Source organism: Agelaius tricolor, unplaced genomic scaffold (genome assembly GCF_023055355.1).
Source record: "Agelaius tricolor isolate 1412-34295 unplaced genomic scaffold, bAgeTri1.0.p SCAF_10, whole genome shotgun sequence".
NCBI classification, from domain to species: domain Eukaryota; kingdom Metazoa; phylum Chordata; class Aves; order Passeriformes; family Icteridae; genus Agelaius; species Agelaius tricolor.
The window spans coordinates 17,254,662-17,281,252 of record NW_027269270.1 but is presented as its reverse complement, the minus strand read 5'-3'; the positions used below and the strand labels follow the sequence as shown (position 1 = coordinate 17,281,252).

The following is a 26,591-nucleotide window of genomic DNA, read 5'->3' as shown; positions in this document are numbered from 1 at the left end:
CTACTGGCTAAATGGAAAATGAAGATAACATAAAAATACTAATAACCCTTGTGTACAAGGACAGTCATCTCCAAGTAGGAAAATTAATTAATAAATTATTGCGCAAAACTGTCATTTTTATGTAGCTGTCAACTGCTTCAGATTCATTTTTTTCCAAGGTCTAGAAAATGAGGTCAAGATCAGTTTCTGCCAATTAATTCAGAGAAAACTGTTGTAAAAATCACAGACTTTCTGAAAAGCAAGCATTTCCTTTGGGCTCATTAATATTCTAGTTAGGGAAAAAAAATTTCAAAGTTCAAAATAAAGGGTCACATCATTCAGCCATAGCAAACCATCATTATTTACATACTTAGAGAGAGCTCTCTCACTACTACATAGACATACAAGTATGTTATATAGGTCACTATTTATAGTCACTAAACCTGTGGGTTTAGTGACTTCTATTGTCCCACACCAACATGTATAGATAATTAATACAAATGAGCTAATCTTTTGCCCTTCTATAGTTGTGCAGCCCACAAGCTGGTGTCAGTGCAGCTGGTTCTTCCCTCCCTTGCACTCCTGCCCACAGCTGTGCTCAGCACTGACCCCTCAGACAGAACTCGAGGCTGCCCAAGCTGCCCTGCAGCCACAGCACCCCCGGCTGGGCCGGGCTCCCTGCCCCACCTCCTGAACACCTGAAAGCTCTTTGCACTCCTTTGTTCCAGAAGGCTGTGCTGCTCCACGAGGTTGTCAGTGGAAGCTAGAACTCATCATACATAACCACCCTGTTCACCTGCCACAGCCCCATGACCAATACAAGATGTTTATGAGCATCTGCAAGAGGCAGCTGCATCAACTTCTGCCTGCCAGGAGAATCCCACTGGGGGCTTGAACCTGAACACTTGTGGAAAAAGATATAAACATTAGTATGGGAAGGAGAGACATAAAAGGCTTTAATACTTGGTATTATGGGCATTGTAACTGATTTTAGTTTTTTGCTTATATTATCAACAGTACTCCAGGTTGCTCTTATTGCATAAAGAATATATTTTTCAGTTTCCTCTGCAAAATGCAGCTGAAAGAATGCAAGAGCATTCCCTGAAAACTGTAACTTTAAACCATGATTTCAATTTCCATTGTACAGGAAGCTGTGGCTGGTTTTATTGTTATTTCTTCACCTGTCCTCACCCATTCATATTAATTTCAACTTACAATTCTCAGCAAATCAGTTGAGGACCCTGACTTTGCCTATCTGCCTGCCAGATTTGGCATTGAGGTGGAGGGATCAGCTAAAAAAGCCAGTGAGATTCTGGTGTTATTAAGCAGTTTCCTAAAAAAGCTGCTCTTCACAGAAAGCATAACTATAGTGGTTTGGCCTATCTATCAGCTTGGGAATGAATATGGCCTCAGAGCAAAGTTTGGCCCTCCTCAGCTTCAGCTATTCACATTTACCTCTAACTTTAGTTTTAACTTGAATCTTTGAAGCTCCTGATTTGTGTTAGCTGTGTTAGGTCAGATTTCCTGTCTCTGCTGTAAATGACATTCCATTTTCATCCAAGAAGGGGTTCCTGAGGTCCTCTTGACCCAATCAATTAGAGAACTTATTTTTCTTGTGGCCAAGCTACAAGAAAAAGCTACATTTTCCTTTCATCCATTTAACCAGCCTACATACACTCTATCAAGTGAACAGTAGAACCACAGCTTGGGCCATTTATTTGCTCCATGACTTTTCAAAAGGAACTAAGTTGCCTGTATAAAACTATAGTTCCCTAGGATGCATTCAGAAAGCTTCACACAGCTTCTGAGAGTGCAGGAAAAGCAACTGGACCCAAAGGGTGCTATGTTCCACTTTTGCACATGCAAAACCAGGTCAGTGCTACACACCCATCCACCACTGACTGTGAGGTCCTGCTCTGTGGTATTAATAGTAGTTACTTATGTAGAGGTGAGTCAGTGCAGTTTATCTGTCCAGTTTTTTCTATGTGCAATATTCACTACTGCAGAAATACTACACTGATATTTAGAACTAGATTTTTTCTACATAAAGCTAAACACTTAAAAAAAAGGAGATAATCATGCCTTTCTATTGAGAATCAACATTAATCCCTGTAACTTTTGACACATCACCAATTCATATCTCAGTTCCATTTGCTATAAGTTATACTTCAAACCAAACTCCCCAGATTTCTGAGATCTACACAAAATCCTTGTTGCACCACTTCCCTCACAAATGCCCCAGAGCATTACCTGTCCCATCATACCAAGCACTGCTTTCCAGAGGCTTCCTCACTTCATCATCAGGACACTGCCTTCACTGTCCCCATAGAGGATGCAGCATCTATCCCACTAACTGGAAAATTCAGCAGTGGACCAAGAACCAGCTCTGGCCTGGGACAGACAAGTGCTGTAGTGTGTTTAAGAAACCAGCCTCTTCCTTGCAGCGCCTGATAAATCACAAATGCTGCTAGTGCTTTGTGTTTCTAGATAAAAAAGCTAGTAGATATCCTACAATCTGGTCTTTAAAACTTACATATAGGCAATTTTTCACACTTAGATTGGGTGTTAGAATCTGAAGTTTTAATCTTTCATTTTATTCAATGTGTCACAGCAGAAAATACCACAGTATGAACAGAAAAAGCTGAGAAAGGAAAAAGCCAAGTTTTGGTTGCACATCTGATGCAGATGAGCATGTTTTAACTTGTGCAAATCACAGCCCCTCTTCATTCATATTTAAAATAATGATGAAGATAAAGTAAGTCACTGCTCTGGTGTTTTATTACAGAATGTTGTTAATGTCAGTCCATATCTGCATTCAAAAAGAAAAAAAACTTACAAAAATATTTTATTCCCTTCGATTATTTTTTTAAAAATTTATTTCTGGTAAAGAGTGAATCCAACACCTTCATTTTTGTCACTAGACAAAAACTTCTGTCTTCTTTTGTAAGAAGCAGTATCAGCTCTCAATTCCTGTAACGAGCTGTACAGAGGTGGTGAAAATGCAATGAAGAAAGAGGACCAAAATTCAACACTAGTCACTCCAATTTTCTGTAACATTCCTGAGCACTCAAAGTGTCCTATTTCAGATCAATGCATAAATTATATTTAAATTTTATTGTGACTTTCACTATGTTCTCAGAAGCACTCACAGCTGTAATTTGCCATTTTAGTCTAAATGAAAGGAGTACATTTTGCTCTCATTGAGCCACATAACCTCATTGACTTCAGTGAAACAAAGAGCATGAGAATGAGTCAAGCCTAAGTGCAATTACAGGATGTACACAGAATGCTCCATGTGCTATTTACAATGTGATCACATTTTGGAGTGAAAGGTAAAGCTGATCCTGCTACAGTAGAACAACAAGATAATTTTAAAGGAGCAGCAGTAACATATGATGTGCTACTGAGTTCTGCTTTAGTGCTTTTCATTTGTTAGCATTTTAATTTGGTACTGAACAAAACTAACAAGTTCACAAACAAATATTAATGCTACAATAGCAGCATGCTGCAAGGTAAAAAGATGGCTACAGCACATTAAGGTTCTCCTGTTTAATTTAAATCAGGGAATGGAAAAGGACATCTTATGACTTTTCTTGGAAATATTTTCTATATGGAGAAAACACATAAAGGCATGCTATGAAATTAACCAATAAAACAGTGTTTCAAGGCAAACATTAGAATATTAAATGACGAGTACAATTCAGGCTTGTTGCATCTCCAGTGACCAGATATAACAGCTCCAGTCTCTTCAGGCAACCTTTAGAGGTTGAATTTTCACATCCCCATACCCAAGTCCTGAAGAACATGCTCAGCAGCCACTTCACCGCCTCCTCACCCAGCCCTCAGTCCTGTTCTGCCTTAGCAGCTTATCATGGCTCACGTGCATATCAAAGCAGTCACGATACAACGGCTTCATAAAAATCACCCAGAATTCACAAGTTGCATCTTTATAAAGTCCCCAACTGCCAGACAATAGTGTAAATGTATAAAAATATCCACACAGGCATTTTGCATTATAGCTCAGCAACAGAAAATTACAGTCATTATAAGTAATGAAGTCTCTGTCAGGCTTCAGTGATGGGAAAACTGAAAGACACTTAAAGAGAACATCCCTCTGCCTTCCCCACACACACATCCATTTACTGGTGCTTTCCAACACGGGCACAGCATGACAGTGAGGAGAAGCAAAGTAGCTGCTCCACCCACCACATCTAAGACACTGCAAGGTGAAGATTCCTTTGGGAATCAAACTTCAGGAGAGGCTCAAAGCAAACACAATTTCTGCTCTGTGAGCCAACAGCAGTGGTGTAGAGAGGAGGTGCAGACTTGAAAGCTTCTGCTGCTCCAGCATGCACAAAGCAAGTCCTGTAATTGGGGATCTACGGCTTTGGGGGGATGTGTCCTTTGCCTATCCTACATCACTGATGCAAATCCTCATGGAGATTGGATTACTTTGTTCTTTTCTCTATGCTTTCTATTAAACCATGTTTGCAAAGGATTAAAACCAGTAAAGCCAGCTCCAGTAAGGCTCCAATGATAATGTGAAACAAACATTCCAAGTCCTTGAAAATATATGCAGAATTTAGACCCATTTTCCTTAGACAGAATTTAGAAGAATAAAGCAGGTCACAGTAAGGACAAGTCAGCTTGCAGACACAATCTCAACTGGCTAAAGCAAATAAGCTTCCCATGTCCATCATCTGGCTGGAACCACATGGCTGTGGCTGGCCACAAAGTGGAAACTGAAGACCAGATCTGAGTAACACTAAACAGATGCCACAGCTTCCACAAGTTTCCAATTTTGCAGCACAGTTTTATATCCTGAAAAGCAATGACCTTTTTTTACTGCCAAGTTAGCGATATCCTCCTTTCACTCCATTCTGCAAAATTACCTGGCCATGAATAGGAAGATAAAGATTTTTAAAATATGAAAACTTTAAAAACATGAGAAGTAACACCTCAAGCCTGGATTTAAATAATGTTGTATGCTGAAATGTCATTTTTTTATCAGAAGGTTTTAAAAAGCCAAGTACCCCGTGGCTTAGTAGCCTGAGATATTTAGTGAGGACTGCTCACTGAATTTTGCTATAGATCTGATTGGTTTGAGATGCAAAAAATGGTTGTAATTTAAGTGGGTCTCCAATTTTGGGAAGATAAATATTGTTCTATCCTCCTTTGACAAAGATAGAAGCATCATCAGCACAATTGTGGGAAGAGTGTAGAATGGCTCAGCATTGCTCTTCCCAAATTCATGACCAAATTTCAGAAGTGATCCAAAAAATTGTAGGAGCAGATGTGTGTCAATTCAATCACTACAGCTGACTGCAAATGCATGATAAATTACATTTTCTGATATTTTCCCAGACCAACTTTAAAATCCTAGAGCGATTGGATGTAATCTATGATTGGAATAACAACATAAGCATCATCAGAGAAGTGTATTTCACAAAACAAAGGTTCAAATAGCACAGCTACTCACAGAATTGGTACTACTTCATTTGGCAATCTGTGTGCAGATTTGTCACTTGTTCAGCTGTTCCTAATAGGGTCATTTCTGTAGCAGGCCTATGGTGGCTTATGCTTCAGGATGATATGAAGTTTGCAATAGCACTATAAAAACATTCACATTATAAAATCAGAGTGATTCACTTGCAATGTGAGATGATTGGATAGCCTGCTCTGAAAACTTCAATTTCACTTCTGTTGATATGCCTTGGCTTTCAAAGTGCTTAACCTCATTTCTAGGATGGAAGATGTTATCTGGTCTGTCATTAATGGTCTGGAGATGATAGAACTTCTTTTCTCTTTAATCATCGTCATAAAGTTCACAAAATTATTTGCTTCAAAGTAGCTCAAGTTTGAGATTCTAACCCAAAACTTGATGACAAAAAATTCAGGGCTCTGTTTAAATGTGACAAGGACACCTGAAAGCTAGGGAACATAGAATAAATATCCTATTACACCTGTCCTATGTGGCAGGTCACCAAATTAGTAGCACATAGCAATTAAAACCACTCAGATTTTTAGCTAGTGACATCTCCCCTTGACCTCCTGGCAGCAGCAGAACTTTCAGTGCTTAACTTCACAGGGCGGGATGAGCAAGGGTCTAATACAAAGGGAACCTTTAGATCAAAATAGAAAATTTGAAATAAAATGCTCTACAGTAAGTACTGGAGATATATCTGCATTAAAAGCATTTATGAACAATTATTTCAACTATTTATATCCTGTACTACCTGCTGGCATCTTTTTAAATCAGATCCTATTAAGTTATATCCCCAAACTTAAAAGCTCACAGCATAATGAAGAAAACCAAAGCCCAGCAAAGCAAATTACATAAAACTATAAGTAGAGAGGAAAATATGCAAATTAGAAGGATAATGGAAACTAATTAGTGTATTTTCTAAGTACTCCTGAGTTTGCAGAGAGAGGTAGCACTGTTTGTGAGATGATTTTATATAGCAGACAAAAGAACAGATGTGATTTTAGGTACACAACACCAGCAAGGCCTGAAAAAGAAGCCACAGACTTCAGCCTAAGGGCAGCTTGCAAACAAATCTCCATGTTTAAATTAATTATGGTAATCATTTATTAAATTTGAAAGAAAAAGCACCTTTGGAGAAGAAAGTAGTATTAGCAAAAATGGAGATGATTAGGTCCCGTGGGACAAGCTTGACAGATAACTAATTAATTATTATCCTTGAAACATTGAGGATGTCCTACATAGAAAACTAGAATGTATCATTAAAAAAGTAACTATTGAATACATTATTTGTATCCAAGAGTACTGAGGAATTTCTTTCCCATACTCTTCTTACATGAAATGATGATGTTAGAGAAAACCAAATTCTCACATTTCCTCCTGTAAGAACTTTCTAATCGCAATAGTAGCAAGAACCAGAATGTTGTTAGAAGGCAGGGAGAGGGATCTCTGGAAAAATTATTTCACCATATGACCTGCTGGTGGAAAAAATTACAGTTTAAATACACTCAGCACATAACTAATTTGATTGCTGTTTTATACCAATGTAAAAATCAAATACATTATGTTCTTGTTAATGGACTCACTTGAAACAGATTGGGTCAAAATACAGATATTTATACACAACAGCCCACCAAGATTATCTCTCAGGTTTTGTATTATTGAAGTTTTTCAAGGAACTTGGAAAATGACGTATTCCCTGAGACACAAATATTCATTTCCTTTGATACAGATTTTTTTCCCCCCTATTTTTTTTTCCTCTTAAAAAAAAAAAACCAATAGATTTTTGGAAACTGGACAAGTGGTCTGCCACAAGAAAGGAGGGGAAGGGAAGATATAGCAAAGCAGAAGTGGTGTAACAGTGAGCCTCCTGAAAATGTGCCTCATTTGAACCCACAGTAGTCAGAGAAACAAAGTTCAGGATGATACCAATGAGAGTTGCATCTAATAAGGATGAGACCATAACTGTCTCTGAATAAGAAATACTCCTACTTTTAAATAAGTGCCTGATATCAGAGCATTCAAGAGCTAAATGAGCTATTTTCTTTTGATGTTTTAAAAGAATTCTAAATCTAAAACTGTATCCATCAACTTAAGCAATGCTCTATTCATTTTATCTCCAAGCTCTATTATCAAGAAACCAAACAAAAGACATTTTTGGTCAGGATTACTCAGTTACCTTGATTTTACATTTTTAAATAAATATCTTTGAAATCTACATTCAAATCTCCAAGTTTTATTGATATTCCTTTTTGATAAGTAGAAGTAAAATAATTCCCAGAAAGATAACTTTTCCAAGAGAAATGTAAAATGAGTGACGACAAGACCTTCATTCTCATTCTAGTAACTCTGATCCTCCTTGAATGCTTCCTGACCTTACCAGTGCCAAGGAGACCATATTAGGAGTCTTTCATTTTAAGTATCTAGATATGGCAATAAAAAAGAACTCTGCATTCATAATTGCCCATAATGAACAGGCACTTCTGCTAGCATCAGAGGTGGAAGGACAATTTTTCCTGGTGCTGTGGCTTTGGAGGGAGTTGGAGAATGCTTCAAAACTCATGCAAACACCATGACTAATTCATAGCAGCAGTCAACTTCAGCACATACAATGCCTATGGTTTTTCAAACTGTATGCTAAACCCCCATGTGGTAAACACGTGCAGCTAAGTCCAAGTAATTGCCTGGAATTTACTCTCTTGTATTAGTCTTCAACATAGAAACATAAGAGTTTTTTGGGTTAGAAGACACCCTAAAGATCAACTAGGTCCAACCTAGTATAGTTTGGATTTTGTACAGGATCATATCTTTCAAAATCTATATAGTATTTAGCATGGTTATTATTCAAAACAAGTAAGCAAAATAGCTTTTTTAGGCTGGTTTTTCTTTTATTTACTTTTTAAGTAAATAAAGTTAAGAAATAAGTTAAGAAATAATTTCTTAACTCAGACAACTTGGTTCCTCCAACTACACTAGAGAAATCTGAAAGGGGAACTTTTGGTATAGAAGAGAAAGCCAAGAACCTCGACTACATGACTGACAAAACGATCAAGGCTTCTACTTTCCATAATGTAGAAATTGGCAGCAGCATCATCAGTGTTAGATCACCAACGTGGGTGATCTTCTGACAGACAAACAGTATTGTCATGAGCAAGTGCACTAGGCAACTGCTGGGCACGTTTCTTTTGATATCTTCAGCAGCATCTGTAATGTTCATGTTAAAATCTGGAACTGTCATTTGTTAAGAGGTGTTTAGGCTTGGTTTAAATCCATTACACTTCTAATGCTAACCTGATGGTGCCAAGAACCATTTCCACCAAATGCTTTATTCAATAAGACTTAGAGTTTTGTCAGATGTGCTTCCTGTCATCCTCTCTTATGCCAGATCTTTTGATATCTAGCAGAAAAGCTAAAAGTAAGGATAAGGGTCAGCATAAAAGTAAGGAATAGAAAACTTTTCTTTCACTTCTCCTGTTTTCATGTTGTTCATCAAAATCACAATTTAAAAATCTCAGACAACACAAGTTTCATTTTTATTTTAATTGCTTATCAATATAATGCTATAATAACTTAAAAGCTATGCAGCAGATTTACCATGAGAAACAGGCATTATAGTGTGAAAATTCTAGACTACTGTGCTTTATACAGAGAATTTAGTGCTAATTATGCACTTTTTGTGATCTCATTTTTGAAGGAATTCCTGTACATCAGAAGACAAAACCAAATATTTAAAAGTCTGAAGGTCAGATGAGGGTCTTATTTCTGAGCATGCAATAGAGAGCTGTAAATGTTATATGAACAGGCACTCTTCCTCCAGTTATGTGGTGCTTACATTTCTAATTACAATAAGAGAAAAATAAGATCTATTTATTTCAAAGCCTTTAAAATTATTATATTTAAAAATTAAAGCAAAATTTTCTGCATCTACACATTCAAATCTAAATCAACATAATATTGAGGGATCCATTTATATCAAAATTCCAATCATTAATTTTCTTTCTAAGCAATATCCTTATTAAGGAAGATGCAGCTCTTTAGCTAGAAAATTAAAGAAACTATTACAGTTGCACTGATCAACAACTATTGCAACTATCTAATGAGCTCTTATATTGGAGTGTACATGTTTATTTTTACAAACATCTCAGAATCTCCACTACAGACACCACCCATCATAAAGAGCCATTTCATCAGAAACAGATCATTTTTCTTTCCACTGCAGACTAGATCCACCAGTTGACACACAGGAGCTGCAGATGCAATGCCTGCTGCAGCTCAGATTCTCTCCCGAGAATCTGAGACTCACTTTATCCTGACTACATAAAGTTTATTTCTCTGCTGCTTGTAAAGCACAACAAAAAACACAAAACAGTTGACTTGTATGTGAGAACATCAGAAGTCCACTGGCATTTAAGAATTTTTGTTTGTCTTGCAGTCTGCTTGGTTTTTGTCTTATTTTTCTAATGCAAAGTAAAGACTCTAAAAGCTTTATTTAATTTGAAAATAACTGTGTTTATATTAAAATGCAAAACATTAGCATTAGAAACTTGATCTGGGCATAGCCCAGTTCCTACCTGCCATTTTCCCTTAAGTTTAGCTCCTGTGACAACAAAATAAGGGAGAAACTTGCCCCCCAAAAGGTATTAACAATAAGCAGAAATGCTGGACATGGACAAGGCTTTGGGTGGTGAAGGGACAGAGGTGATAATGAGAATTCTAAAAGTAGCAACAGAAATAATCACCCAGTCATTTGGGAGTTGAAAAGCACAGGTCCACTTTTTGAGACAGCCACTACTTCTTTCAGTATTAGCCAGACATAATAAAGAAAAGAGGGAATATAAAATTCCCATCTGGTATTTAAAATTCCAGAAGCCTGACCAGCTCTTTAAATGTTATCACATGCTAAAATAGGAAAAGCCAGATGCTACATTTATAAAGTCTATGTGCTGCATCCTCTCAAAATCCAAGAGCTGCCACTGCTAAATCTAGTCTGTTTGGATAATTAATCAGTTAAACAATTAACCTTTACCAGAGAAATAAAGCAGTGCATGGTGTGAGATACCAACAGCCATGCACTGCCCAGGCCAATTGCAGACACCAGAGACAGAAAACCAGGCATCAGCAGGACTTGGAAATGATCCTTGGTAAATCAGCCTTTCCTCAGAACACATTCTGGATTTCTCATGTTTGGAGTCTACAGCTGTAGCTGCTGATTTGTAGTTAACTATGCTGCCATGGGGCAAGACAGGGTTCACAGTAAACAGCTCTATTTCTTCCCACTACATCTATCAAACAGATCTAGGCTCTATTCAAAATAATTTAAAGAAAGAAAAAGAAAACCAGAGGCCAAAACACATACTAGAAACACATTGTGGAGCCATTTCAGAAGTATTTGGTACTATCTTGGGTGTTCTTCAAGAAGGCTACTAAGCAACAAAAAGCTTGCAAATGTCACAAGACCATCCCACTAGAGATGAAAGATGACAGTAACAGCAGTAGCACAAGAAGCTTGACACTCATTTGTAAATTTAGAAGTCAAAACTGTAACTGGAAGCAGTATCTGTATGTGCACGTAATCTTGGAGCAGAAAGAATGAATGAGCAACAAAAAGGAAGAATCTCTCTTCAAGCAACAGCTGACAACAGGGTTTGTGTAAATGTTATTAATGCTGAGAGACCCAGGCAGACTGCAATAACCTCACAAAAGTAAGAGGAAAGACTTGACCACACTTGGCCAAAACCCCTCTCTTAAGCCACCCAGAAAGCACTGCACTCCAAGTTGCATGCAAGCTGTTAGTCCTAGGTGACCTCAGCAATAGATGTGAGCTTGGGCTGGTTTGCTCCCTGAAGGCCCTTTCTTATGCATTGGGTGGGATACAAAATATAACATTGTTCAGGCAAAGTCTTTGCTGTAACAGACAGCCCCAGATGACATTGTCAGGTATGTGCTGCAAACCAAGCACCTCTTCCCAAATGTAATGCCTATGATTAAATACATTATTTAAACAGAAAGCAGAGCAGCAAAGAGATGCATGCTCACTTTTAGCTGGCTGAGACTACTTCTGCAATCACCTTATTCTTACTCATCAAGTCATTAAATTGCTTAATATCCACTGGATGTCAAGGAAAAGCTTCCATCAAGCAGGAGAGCACAAAGTGTGTGACTAAGCAGCATACTATCACAATTATACAATCTTATGAGACCTCTTCTACCACACATTGCCCTTGAAAATTTCAGATTATTCCAGAGCATGAAAAAACACTGAAAAATGTGTTTAATTTATACATGGGTGCCCTACACTTGCAGAAGTCCATTTCTACAGACTCTCCTAGGGGTATTTTGTAGAAAGATACAGAACTAAACTCCCAGACCTTAACAAAGATGTGCTGGGATGCTGCCCCAGAACCAACATGGGAGGTAAAATCATGGGGCGTTAGCTCTGGCTCCTTTTGAACCCACCCCCACTGCCAGCTGTGGGGAGGGCAGTCCAGGCAGGCACTCTTGGACCAGCATCCAAAGCACCCCAGTGTTATTGTCTTAGTGGAAAAGTTCCATACCTTCCCAGTGAGTCCTCGTGGGCATCTCCCCACAGCACTGACTTCCACACCACAAAGCCAACTCTCTCCTCAAGCAGTTCACCCACTTTTTTTTTATAGCACTCATCCTTATTGGGCACAGCTGTGGCCTATTAAGGGCAGGCCTGTTCCTAATCTTTGGTGATTAGTACAGCTGCAACTCCTCAGGGGTGAGATTGCCTTCTGCACTATCTCTGTTCTCTTACATTCTATCCCTCCACACCCCAGGACTCCAGCCTCCATCTCTTTCAGACTGAAGGACAACTGGGTGGCTGAGAATACCATTGTTTTAGGACTGAAAAATCCTTCACTGTAGCATTGTAGCACCAGGATTCACAACTGCTCTGGGAAAGGAGTTATCCTGGTTTGTAGCTTATCAGACAAGAGGAGATAAATGAGTACTGCCAACAGGAAAAAAACAGGGCCAAGCATTCACAGCTCCTCTTAAGTTCAGTTGCAGTAACACTGCTGAATTTTGTATAAACCTTATAACAAAGGGACAGTAACTACACTAATCAGAAATATTTTCCCTAGGCAAGAAGAAATGATTCAAATAACACACCACAGCAAGCTGTTACAGTCCTGTGGTCCTGACAATGCTGTATTGAAACAAAAAATGATCATCCTTAAAAAAATTTCCTTCATACCCTAGCATTTAATCTCAAATGTCAACAGTAAATCTATAGCAAAATGAGTTTAATAGGCTCTGTGGGCATTCAAGATCAACTGCCAAACAAAGAAGAAAGGCACAATTGAAATGCCCACTACATTTCTTTTCTGCATCTATCACTTAAAGTCATAGCTAAACTCATTTCTAAAACATACTGCAAAAGGAACTTCACACAGCAGGTTTTTAAAAACTTAGAGATCCACCAACAGAGGTGATTTAATTGGTTTGGGACATATTTTTCAGGTTGGTTTCTTATGAGTACTGTAAAATGCTTAATCCATCCTGCAGAAGATTGCTCAGTCCCTCTGAAGGGCAGTTTTTAAGCAGCAGGTGCCATGGGACACTGTTATTCAATAGGAGTCTAATTTATGACTGGCATTCAAGGATACAGATGCCAGCTGTATAAAGACAAGTCCCTGCAACCTCTCTCCCCCCCCGGAAATTGAGATGCTGGAGCATGCTGAAATGTGAGACCTTCTTCAGTGACTCAAGAGGTATACAGAAAAAGAGGTAGATGCCATAGAATACATAGTCTTATAGACTGACATGGAATACTGTGCTGCAGTCTCTGGCTTTGTGATATTGAGCAAATGTCTTTGACATTTTTATCTACAGAGGTGGCTGAGAAATGACCTACCTCTCAATCTAATATATCTACTTTTGGAAACTAGCAATGTTATTCTTGCTACTGCTGGTTTCATCATTTCTCAAATTAAAAAATGTTATGCCTAAACTTTTAGTTACTAGAGCAAGGCAACTGATTTTTCATGTATGATACTATCTGATGGCTTTTCTTCCATATGTGCTAGATATAGATATAATTTACAGGTTATTTCCTGCCAGCCAGGATGATAATCTGTTATTGCTTGAGGAAGAAAATACTTTTGGTGGTCCAGATACAGTGTACTGGGCACCTAAAGAGTGATTGTAGATTTTTGTCTGTTGTCATATCACTAAGACACTAAAAATCCCATCCATGCTTCTTCCAAACAGCCTAAATTAGAGAGCAAGCTTACTCATACTCAGCTTGACAAGTCACTTTTAAAAACTGATCTTGGTTTTTGGAGAACTTTTTCCTATGTTTTATAACTCATTGCAAAGCAATCTTCTTACGAGTGTTTTTCATATACGCTGTCATTCTGAAGTCTTTAAAAAAATGTTATCCAACACCAACCCTGCCCTCTCCTCCTACAAGAGAGAGACTACTTGTAGTAGTTTATTAAAATGGCAACATATTGCCATATTAAAATTGCTTTTATGATCATAAATGCCACTTATTTTAAGTCACCATTACTTTGGGCATCTTGGATTGTTGCAAGGTCGAGTGAACACCTAGAACAAAAACAGGTTATGCAAAATAAAGTTACACCTGAAAGATGACGAGGCAGATTGACTTCCCCAACTGTTTTGGTCACTAACCCTGCCTAGATTTGAAGTATTCCCAAGTACAGTGACTAAATAGTGTGTATGTGCTACTCTCAGGGGGTAATTTTGTTCCTAGAAGTGTTTAATCCCACTCAAAGCCCTGATAGCCAGAAGGTGGATCATTCTGCCACTGCGTTACCCAGTGAAGGTGCAATTTATATCAGGCTTATTTTGAAAACACATGTCAACAGGAGGAAGATGTACATATCAATCTGGCAAAAAACTGCACACCTTTTAGTAAAAAATCCTCATCTTTAGCTCTATTTATTGTTATAACTTCATTTAAGTGCAAGAAATTTTCTAAAACTTCAAAAAGTCAATCTGTTTCAAACCATAACCATATAAAGGTAAATAATTTTGACACCAAGTAACTTCTGGCTTTTACTTTGGATGTATATAGAGAAAAATTACAGGCAAACCCAAAGCTTTATTATTTTTAGCTGACCTGAGGGATTTAGCAATTTAGGTTTGAGATACAGATTTTTAAAAAGGATTAGCTGCATATTGGCTCTTACCTTCCTAGCAGTGGACACTTTAATCAACATTTGGAGAGAAAACCATACCAAATTTTGTCGCTTTCAAAACATTTGGACTAAACTTGTTAATAGCATTGGCCCAATGACAAAGGTTTGACCCCACATGCAAGAACTACAGGAACCTGATGAGTAAGTGATTGATATGCCCCCTTCAAAACCACAGCCTGAGATTGCATTTTGCCACAATATTGTACAACCCTTGGCAAGCAACCAGCAGTCTATCCCTCCTTACACCATCTGGAGGAAAAAAACAACAGCAAAAAAGCCTCGGCACACTCTCTGTTTTGGCAAAGACACGTGTGGGAGAATAGCCTACCTCAGCCAAGCTGTCTTTGGCTTCTAAGAAGAATCTGGCTGATTCAGAAGCTTGTGACAGCCTCTCACTATGTTTTCATTTTCTGTCAAAATCAGAAAATCACATCCATCTTCAAAATAGCAGCACATTCTCAAATGCTATTCTATTCATGCCACTTAAAGCTGCTAGATGCACGATCAGATTTCCTGTTAAAATCCAATTAGGTTTCCAGTTTAACTTCAGAGTGATCTCAGGAGAGTTAAAGGATCCAACAGTTTATTTGGTATTGTGAAAACAAAAAAAAAGTTTAAAGGGAGACTATTTTTCTTAATTCTTGACAAGTCCTTGAATTGTTTTCCAAAACTTTCCAGTAGTTACTGAAATTTAAACATAAATATTTGATAGGCAGGCAAAAGCTTTTTGGTTTTTCACTTGTTTGCAATTGATGCAAGAGGAAGAAATAGCTGAGTGCTTGGTCTTCCTCTTGTGTAAGGAAATCTTGGGGCTATTGCTACAGTTCCCAAGGGAATAAAGAGGGGAATAAGGGGACCTTCAGCTCTCTAATACTTATTTAAGGCAGGAGTGTGGTCATGAAAACAGGTCTGTCCCATTTTGCCTCATCCTCTCATTCCAAAGTGATGATGCTCCTCGGCTGTGCTGATCCAGGCTTTTGTGTGACCGTGAGGCACATCTGACCAGGGAACTGATCAGACTAAAAATCATCATGAAGCATTAAGGAATGCATGAATATTTTTGTGGCAGTGCCAGCTTACAGACACACTGGCTCTAGTTTCCCAGATGCAAAGAAATGTTTTCCATCTTGATCTCATGTAGTTTTTTTATCAGCTCCTGAAGCACTCTCCTCCAAAAACAAGGCACAAGCAGTTGAGGAGGAGCAAGATGAGCCCCTTTTTCATGCTCTTGCTTTTCCTATTAAGGAGGGGACCATTAATCCCCCTCACCCACTGAGGGGTCCTGAGTTCTGAGAGGGCCATGTCCTGGCTGGAGGTGAGAGACTGACTGCCTTGTGGCAGCCCAGAGTGACCCAAGGACAGGCAGCCTTGGCCCTGCCATGTGTCCAGCAGCATCCACCACTGCTCCCCTGTCTGCTGCAAGAGGCACCTGTAGCAAGAGGCTGAGAGGAAAATGATCTGGAATAGGGGTTAGAAAATGTACAAAATTATTTGACTTTATCTCAAAAAATTGCTATATGGAGTTTAATTGATCCAGCCAGTGCACAGGAGGAGGAATTGAAATGGAGTTTTTTACCCAGCATATTTTTCACAGAATGAATTAATGCCTCGCTGAAAAGGAGATTTGCAGTTGGCATTTCAGGCAGCCTTACTGCCTGGCTCTGGAATTATTTGCATTGTTGTTCACACAAAAGGAGAATAAACTCAACCACTTGACTTCCTTTTTCCTGAAATAAATGTCTAAGATCACAGTTCAGAAAGGAAAGTAAATGGCAGATGGCAGCATCTTTGCAAAGTACACACACTCTGAGCTATACAGACAGGGAAATTGTTTTATTCAAAGAAAAACACAAAAAGTGAGGAAGAATAACAAAGCAGTGAAGTTCTCATTAAAAGTACTGGGGTAGCTTTTGGTTACATTGTTACCACATACACAAGAGACAAACAAGAAATTATTTACATCCTTTGTTTTGTGGCATTACTTTTCATTACATCTGGCAAGAAAGGTTTTTAAAGAATAAATTGAGTTTTTTTGCACTTAGATCATTTGTCTTCCTCTCACCTTGGACCATTCCCTATGGGGGAGGCTTCACTCTGCAATCCAGGCAGGATTCCCTGTCTTCCTCTGTGTGCCCAAGAGGGTTTAGCCAGACACTACCTGCCCCTCCAGCAGCTCTTGCCCCACTTTCCTGAGAGTGTCAGGAAGTCATTCTTTTCTCCCAAGCAGCAGAACAAAGCATTACTGATGTTTGCATCAATTTTCATGTTTCCTGCCCTCTTTCCACGTAAGGAGAATGAATCTGAGCACACCTTCTTCCTTGATGGACAGACAGATTGCCAGTGGAGACAGACCGTGGCTGCATCATGGAAGGGAGTCCCATGTTGAGCACTTGGTCACACAGCAAAGCAGGGCTCCTGTGTGATCCCACAGTAGTTGGTCCTAGAGCTGCTTTACTGCATTTCTTTTCACCTTTGCTTCCTGCTGCCTTTGATATCAAAGTAGCCGGGAAATAAATGGAACCAAAAATTGCAGACTGCTTTAAAATCTCTTTTGTTCAAGAGATCTTTCAGATTAAAATAATGCTGAAAGGAGATTGCTAAAAGTGAGAAAAGGTATGCTTATGCTGAGGGAGCCCTACACAAGAGTTAAGCTCAGGAGAATCCCTGTTGTTTCCAGCCACCTTATGAACCAAACACCTTCCTCCAGAGGTCTTGGTTCACATTATTTATATAGCAATCTCTTCTGATTCTGCTCAAAGACTAAGCACCTCCAAAGTCTGGAAAATGATCAAAAGGGGTGTTTGATCTTATGCTGCTTCTATAAGAAAAATCTCCCAAAAGAACGTGTCTCTGTTAAAAGTACTCTATTTAATTCTTACAACCTTGTGGTATGTATCAAGATTTGGACCCTTAAATTGCTTGGCATATTTTATTACTGTGTTATCTGCCTCCTTGGGGTATACAGCTGCTCAGTGAGCTTGTGTTTATAGAGCTCTTGAAGGTCCACAGATGGAGAGTGAAGAGAAGCAATCTATATTTTTTACCATATATTCATGTACCCTCTTTTTCCTTAAGGCTTGGCCTCGAACACATGGATAACTAAGGTTTGATATGATTCCCTTGGGCATAGTGGCAGAACATATTTTCTGTTTATTGCTTCACAAAGTTGATTTCTATCAGTATTGCACTCCATTCCCATCCTAGCAGGAGCTGACACATCCCAAAGAAAAGTCGGTGATAAAAAGAGTATTTTGTCTGTTGAGCTGCATCAAAATCAAGGCAGAATCAAGGCACAAGACACCAAAGCAGAGAAACCTCACTGTGGTCTTCAACACCCTCACAAGGGGAGCAGGAGGGGTAAACATCAGTCTCCTCACTCTTGGGACCAGTGGCAGGACCCAAGGGAATGGCATGAAACTGAGTCAGGGGAGGTTTGGCTATCAAGAAAAGTGTTTTTACCCAGAGGGTGGGTTGAGCACTGGAACAGACTCCCCAGGGAAGTGGTCACAGCACCAAACCTGACTGAGTTGAAGAAACATTTGGACGATGCTGTCAGGCACTTGGTGTGACTCTTGTGGTGTGCTGTGCAGAGCCAGGAGTGGGAACAGAAAACACTGAGCAACACTGAGTCCAAGTGGCTGCATCATCCTCTCTGGAGCAGTCCTGTAATCACACACTTTACCTGTGCCACAGCAGTTTCAGTAAGAGTCAGTACAGAGGAGCAAGACTGTTTTCCCTGCTTTGCAATCCTGAATATACTTGAGGTCGTCTTTTATATAACAGTTCTTTGCCTTTGTTTTGAGAAATCCTTCAGTAAGGGACAAATGAGTCTACATTTATACCTACATCAGCCCACTACAGACCATGCAATTACAGGTGGAGAAGCCAGCTGAAGAGTTTCCAATTATTCTGGGCAGATCTAGTTATGCTTCCTTAATCACAATAGGATAAAGAGAAAGCAAAATGTGCTATCAGCAAAATGAGCCCACGGAAATGGGCCATTACATTTAGTGACAGACAGACAGACAGACAAACACATAAGGACAAACATTAGGAAGAAGTTTGTTTAGCTATTTTCCTAGTTACCAGTCACTTTGAATACCCCTAATTAACAATGCCCACAGACAAAAGATACAAGAAATTAGTATTCCTGACTGCTCACAGGGATATCTGGGATTTGAAATTTATGTTCCCTAGTGAAAGCTTTTAAAGTAGGCATGGAGGACATCTCTAAGGACAAAAGTGATGAAAGTAAGTCGATGAAGAATTCAGATTTAGTCTTTTACCAAAATGCACTTCTTCCTGCTGCTTTATCAGATACCTAAGATTATCAGCCATATTCTGCCCAGCTGGGAGATAAGAATTATTAACAAAGAAATTCTTACAAAATATTCATCAATAACACTTTGCAAGAAAACTTCCTCAATTTTTGCTTTTAACAATTCTCACAGGAGCCAGGTTAAATTCTGATCTGAGCACAAAAGGACAAGCTGTCTACTGGTTGCCTTCTACAGAGACACCCAAGCTACTTTCACTGATATTAATACACAGTTTTCACAATTTCTGTAAAGGAGATACAGTGGAAAAATAAAGATACAGTTTTTCAAGCAAGAGGGTGGACTAGGTAGGCATAGCTGATAACCCAGAATGAGGTTTCACTTCAGCTAAGGAGGCAGCCACCCATTTATGATCCCAAACAGTATTTTCCAAACATCCTCTCAGCTGAGGACACAAGCTGCTGCACTTTTGAAATATCATAGAAGAATGAGGACAGTTTTACTCCCATGGATTCACCAGGATATATATTTACCAAATAACTACAGCATGCACTCCTTTATTTGATTCATCCAAGAAACTCCAGTTATTATGAGCCCATCTCAAAATCATGCCACAAGAGATAGGGCCTCTTATGTTGAATGGTTGTTTGAGTGTAACATTGTCCAGCCATCTATTCAACTGCAAGCTTCAGAAAACTAAATGCTGACAAATAGTCTGGGGTCATGTCTGTGAAATGCTCCATATGCGCCAGCTGAGTCTGACGCTAGCTTGCTCTCAAATGTTAACAACTTTGCAAAAGCAATGCCCTCTTTTCTGCAGCAGATTTTTTTCTTGTTCAATCTCCAATAAAAGTAGGTTTTGATTGAGGTTTGAGAAAAACCTCATCTATCATTTAGTTATGACAAAGTGAAAAGAAACCTGTTTCTTTGTTCTAAGGCAATTATGTACAGCTAAAAGCCAGAAGTGCTGGCCTTGAGCGGTGCTGAGGTCAGTGGGCCTGTGAGCACCCACACTGCCTGGTGGCCACACCAACACTTCTGCAGAAAACCACTCCAGGTATTTAAGGCAAACATCCACGGCAACAATTCCCCGTTTCAGTCAAAGAGCGAATCCCTTTCCCAACAGGCCTGTCCCTTCTCTGCAGGGTAACTCTTTTGGGAAGCCCAGGCAGAGCTGCAAGGGCTGGGAGTGGCAGCTGGAGCTGCGAGGGACAGAGCCCCCGGAACACGGAGCTGCGGAAGGCAGGGGGCACAGGAGGGGGCACAGGAGGGGGCACAGGAGGGGGCACAGGAGGGGGCACAGGAAGGGGCATAGGAGGGGGCATAGGAAGGGGGCACAGGAGGGGGCATAGGAGGGGGCACAGGAAGGGGCACAGGAGGGGGCATAGGAAGGGGCACAGGAGGGGGCACAGGAGGGGGCACAGGAAGGGGCACAGGAAGGGGCACAGGAAGGGACACAGGAGGGGGCACAGGAGGGGGCACAGGAGGGGGCACAGGAGGGGGCACAGGAAGGGGCACAGGAGGGGGCACAGGAGGGGGCACAGGAAGGGGCACAGGAGGGGGCACAGGAAGGGGCACAGGAGGGGGCACAGGAAGGGGCACAGGAAGGGGCACAGGAGGGGGCACAGGAGGGGGCACAGGAGGGGGCACAGGAGGGGGCACAGGAAGGGGCACAGGAAGGGGCACAGGAGGGGGCACAGGAGGGGGCACAGGAAGGGGCACAGGAGGGGGCACAGGAGGGGGCACAGGAGGGGGCACAGGAAGGGGCACAGGAAGGGGCACAGCCAGCCCTGCCCGCCTGGTACAGCCCAAACTACTCCAACATCCAGGCTTAAGGCAATGCTTTCAGAAAGCCCTGACCAGGAGAGCCCCAATAAACTGAGGGATCTAATTCATAACGAACCGGCTGCCAAAAAGAGTTCCATGATTTGTTCTTAAACAGGAGAAAGAAAGCAATTAAATTGCCATTTAGTTGTTTTATGTGGGCTGTTTCAGCACTTCTTCAAAACAAAGAGAAAATCCTGGTTTTATAAAGATAGATTCATTGAAAAAATCTGAAGTGGAAAATACAGAAAAGCCACTCAGGCAGATTTACTTTCATGTAGACAACGTTTAACTCTTAAAAGACTACAGCAACTCTTTCAAGATTGGGTAAGTTTTAGTAGGACAGGAAACTTTTGCTGAAAATTCTATAACTTGCATTTTCCCTATGGAAGCTTTTGGTAAGATTCCCCAGTGGACAGTACATTCTTAATCTTAGTTCACATTACAAGCAGGTGGTAAATACTGAAAAACAATTTATAAATACTACATTTATTTCCAGAGATCAATTCTTCAATTTAATGATGAACTACAATCAAAACCATCTGCAAATCAGCGTTCATGAAAGGAGAACTGTTAGTATGAAATATGTACTTGTGCAAATACTTGCTTTCACATTCAGGTGCTGCCTAAGGTAAAGTCTATCATCAATATATTTGTGAACAAGGAATGATCCAGAAATATTTGTCCCCATTGTCTTTGAGGAAGAGAAGGGAAGCCAGCCTCTTTTAACATATGACAGCTATGAACCTTCTTAATAGAAGAATTTCTTTTTCTAAAAAACATGGACCTGAAATGAAGGTTTGTACTTTCCTCCATTCAGCCTAGGACTGTGGCTTCTGCATCTGTTACAGCACCTTTCCACAATGTTATAGAGAAGAAAGTCATTCTTTGCAGCACTGATTTGGTTTCAGATGCATTGCACACAGGCAGAATAAGCATTTAGAGTATTTAAGAAACTTTAAATGAAGTTCCCAGAAAGGAGATTGCAATCTTCTGCTAAATCACCTGTGCCATCTGTCCAAAATTTCCCCCAGAAACTATGAAAACATACAGCCTAGAACATAAGAGATCCCCAGATTTCCATGTAGATGTGTTCCTAATGTTCAGCATAATTATCTTCTCAACAAGATTTAGTAATAATGACAGACTTTTCCTTAGGTAATTTACAGATTTCATAAATGGTGAAGACATTTCAGCATCTTGGTCTATATACAGATGAAAGCCATGATCATAGAAAACTTACAAAAATGTCTCTTCAGGGAAAATGAGAAGAGTTTGCTACATTTACTAAATAATTTAGCGGCTGCGTTCCCTCTTTTTTCCAGGGAAAGGAAAAGGTACATTTTAGCAGAGATGCAGAGTGTTAATTTGACTCAATTGTGTTCTGCCTAACAGACTCCTGGGTGTCAGGATGAACAGCTGTGATCTCCCTTGGCTTCTCACCCAGGGTCATCCCCAGGACTCAGTCAGCATCCTGCCTGCTGCACCCAGCACCTCCCTCAGCAGCAGTGGCAGGGCATGGATTACAGCTATGGCAACCAGCCAGGCTTCAGGAGCTGTGGCTCCTACCAGGGGTATCCACTGTGATCTAGACACATTATTGCAACTGCACTTACATAGGACAGGCTTTTTTGAAAAAAAGATCAACAGCCTCTCACAGAGACAGCAGCATTCCAAAATATTGGCAAAATATTGCCCTTGATGAGTGACGTTAGCTGAACTCATTTGGCATCTGCCTGAAAATTGCCCATGAATAGTTATCAAGATTCTCAAATGTGCTCATTATCTGGAGGATTATTCTTCATGTGCACTCAGCTCATAAAAAGTTTGCTGCAAATACAGTCCTCATCCAGACAATTACTTACAGAAGTTACACAGTAAAGCTTTGTGTGCTCTGACTGGCTGGCTCCTCTGGCTTGCACAGCACGAGCTGTGAACAGTGCAACCAAATGCACAATTGTGTGTCACAGTACGGAAACACAATGCTGAACATTTGCTTTTTGTCATCCTCTATCCTCAGTGCCTGAGTCTTTTATTACTTATAGTATGACTATCAAGTTAGAAAAAGGGACAGATTGAATTAAAACAATTTTAAAAAAAAAGGATCCAAGAGCTTAAACATTGTTATTGTCCTGCTAGAAAGCTTTCTTTCATTCAGAAGAAGAAAGGAAAGGACATGACACCTTCCTTTGCCTGTGTACTTATCCCCAAATGTGATATAGTCTATTCCAACAGACAAAATCCAAAGCTGATAAAAGCTTTCCACTCTCCCTCTGATATCCCATATCCTCCTGGTTAGAAGGTCTTTGAATTTCAACACCAAATTAAAGAAGATCACGGCACAAGTAAAAAAAGTCATCCTTATAGTGATGATATACTGAATCCATCTAAATGTATTAAAATACAATATAAAAATGAATTTGCTACACACTTAAATATTGAAGGCAACTTTTGACATACTTACGATTGATGAGGTTAAAAATATTCTGAATAACTTCTGGGCAAACTGCTAAAGGAAGTACAGTAACATGGGCTTTCAGTCATTATTCTGATCATAGTGATCTTAGTTCACATACTTTACTCCTCCTCTTTTGGAGGAGTAATGAGTAATTAACCCAAAATTTTTAATTCACTATAATTTGAGTACATGAGTTTTACACTGATTTCACTCCATATAATTCACATCCTTGACATACAAGTCCCACAAGGCTGTAAATTTGTTACAGGTCACAAGACATGACAACAAAAAGGTCTGCTGTCACAGACTTTGATACTGTGAATAATTTTGCAAAACTCCTAGAATTTTTCCTGTGTTGCAGCTAAGCCTGAGTTAGGATCTTGATTAATTAGCATCATCTTTAATAATAGAATTTGGCAACCTCTGAAATTCTTGACTGCTAAATCATCACAAAGTAAGTCTTTCACTGCTTAGTTCATATTTCCTAATCAAGCCAGGTATTTTCTTATACAAAATACACATCCTTGAAATTACTGGGCAGGACCAATGTTACCAGAAGTAATCTGTAGGAGCATTTGCCCTGTGGCCAGAAAAATATACAACATAGCTACTTATCCAACCCCTTTGTGATCCTACAAAGAGGAAGCAAAATCAGTCCTGGAGGCAAAAATAATCTCACCTAAATTACAGACCAAGACTTCTCAGCTACTTGCATTAGGTATTTGTACAGGTATTGTATTCACACTATTTGCCAATTTTGCTTATGCTCTTTTCTTTCAAATTTCTTCCCCATGTATAGCATAGAGCTCAAGTAAAGAAGGAATATGAACTTTAATTTTTACATTTTCACCTCACAAAAGCTGGAATAGGAGGAAGCTCTCATTTTGGTTTTCCCCTCAATCTTCCTAAAAAATAAGTAAATATAAAATTTCACTCATCAGGAAAACTACAGCCTGTGCACACTTAACCACTTCACCTGCACTTTGCTCAAAAATTCTGCAGGGTTGGTGTAGAACACTCCAAACCAAAGCAAACCATATCAACTCTTTTTGTTCTTTTTAAAAGATAAAGTAAAAAAAAAAAAAAAAAAAAAAAAAAAAACCAAACACCAAATATGCAACAGGAAAAGATAAATTTGTTTCAAGACCCAGCAATCCAAGGATCAATATAAGAAGCATTCATCCCACACAGCTACCTACAGATTTCATAACTGAGAAAAAAATTCCCTACAACAGATCAGGATCTTTTTTCAAAATGGAGTAAGGTATTTGTTTCTTCTAATCCTTTCAGAGCACACAAGATTGGATATCACAGCCATGACATTACAGGACTGAAAAGCAATTTTATGTAATTTTGCAGTTTGTAAGAGCCATTGTTTACAATTTTCCTTTCCCTCAGATCTGCACAGTGCTCATGGTAACTAATGCACCTATCCTTTTGAAAGAAAAGATGTAGAACATCATACACTTTTAGATAATGCAATATATAGTTTCCTAAAATAATACATCATATGCAGAATATTACACTTATTTGTGAGACCCTAATGCTGGAGTCCATTAAAACAATAACTTACATATCTCTCATGCTACAGCTCCAATCCATGACTGCTGTGTTTCTTTCTTTATTAATGCAGTTTCCTAGACTTTACACTCTTGTGTCTTCATTATATTATGGCTTTTTGCACTTGGTGGTTTTCCTCACTGGCATTTCCAGTGGGAGCATTAGCAGAGCTTCACAGTGAAGTGAGAAACACTACCAACCTACCAGACCAGGGATGGGATTTGCCTTTCTTAGAACAGTATCTCAGCAGGTTCTTAAAGCAGGATACATCCCCTCTCTGGACATTACAGTAGCATCTGTGTATAAATTTATCACAACCATATTTATTTAGGATGTACATGTGTCTGCCCTGCCAAGATTGTTGTGTTCTGCAGCCCTGTGGAACAATTAGAGATCCCGTTTAAATGCACTGCTCCCAAACATTTGCTGGTACTGCTTGATGGGAACAGACTGCAAACCCTGAGTCCTGTGACAAGCAATGAAGGAGATCATAGCCCACCTCAGGCTAATTAAATTTCCCCAGTTATAGGGCAAAATGAATTGAAAGTGATGAAGCTCTGAAACAGGCAAAAAATTCACATTACCCTAGTTTGTGAAAGGGAAGAGCAGCATGTGAGTTCTGGTCATTAAACAATTAAAAGTGCATGTAATGAAGACTAGCAGGACAGTACTAGCTGTAAGAATTTATAAGGAGAATACAGTCTGTATAGATTTAGCAAATGTTCAGGTTGTTTCTCTGTTGTTGTTAAACCTCAGCATGGAATAATGCACAGGGTACCCAACAGTCCTTTCACACTGATGGCCTGCCGAGGGGGTGGTCTGACTGCAATGTGTCAGTGGTGTGAAATCAGAGAGGACATTTCTAAGACAAGGCTTCTATCTTTTTAGAATACATATTTTGTTCTATTCAAAGTAAATATTAAATATTTCTGAGACTCTTGCAAAAAGCACCTCTGTTGCAGGCGTCTTCTATCCTTTAGCTCTGAAGTAATGCAACAGTAAAACTCAGGAAGGTGGAGCCTGCAGGCACTCTCCAGCTACTGATGCGCTTGGAGTCAGCATTGAGCTGGCAGGCTTGAGGCAGCTTGTCTCATTTCCACAAAATTATGACAAACTGAACTGGTTCCCAGCAAAATTGCCAAGAGCAATGGAAGGTTCATTGGGAATCAATGGATTCCCTCAATCCAGGAAAGTCTCAAAACTACCTGATGCTGGAGGCAAGACTGGAACAGCCCAAGATAGGGCTGCCAGTGCCAGAGCCCTGTCCAGGCTGGTAACTCTCTGCACACCAGCCAGTGAAGTACCACCATTACTAGGCTGCCATTGTGATTCATTTTACATGGTCCCAAATTATGATTGCTCATGGAAAGACTGGGTTGGGGGGAGAGGAGAAGGAAACCAATAAGAATAACTGAATTGTGTTAATTTATTTTTAGACTTTTATGGAGTCTGCTTGAGCGCTGATCTTTGCATGGGTAAGACAGCATACATATCTCTCTCTCTCTCTTCTGTACCTTTCCCAATCAGTTCCATTCTGTCTGATTTCCACCAAAGTGTGTTCTTGTTAGCAGGACACACATTAACATTTGGACCAAATTAGATTTGTATTTGTGTCCATAGCTGTCACAGATGCCGCCGATCCTAGAACAAAGTACACTATTTTAAATTCTTTAAATAATTTTAAAATGTTCCACAGGATATTTTGAAAGACTGGCCAGAAGAAATGCTAAGAAGCAAGAAAATGAGAAACCATAAAATCTATTTTCATATACCTTTAAAATTATCTAAATGGTCAACATGCTATGCATGCTTGTCTTCTT

General features: G+C 39.6%; 1 protein-coding gene across 5 annotated transcripts in view; it reads left to right on the top strand.

The window, feature by feature from the left end:
- The window catches only part of B3GALT1 (beta-1,3-galactosyltransferase 1), a 174,324-nt gene that overhangs the window by 142,528 nt on the left and 5,205 nt on the right, over positions 1-26,591 (top strand). For 3 of the 5 annotated variants that reach the window (XM_071434982.1, XM_071434981.1, XM_071434978.1), the window contains one exon: positions 26,208-26,246. The gene's annotated coding sequence lies outside the window, so the exon portion shown is untranslated. Of the gene's footprint in view, positions 1-21,252; positions 21,385-26,207; positions 26,247-26,591 lie in introns of all 5 variants that reach the window. The other 2 variants (XM_071434979.1, XM_071434980.1) reach the window with 1 other exon arrangement.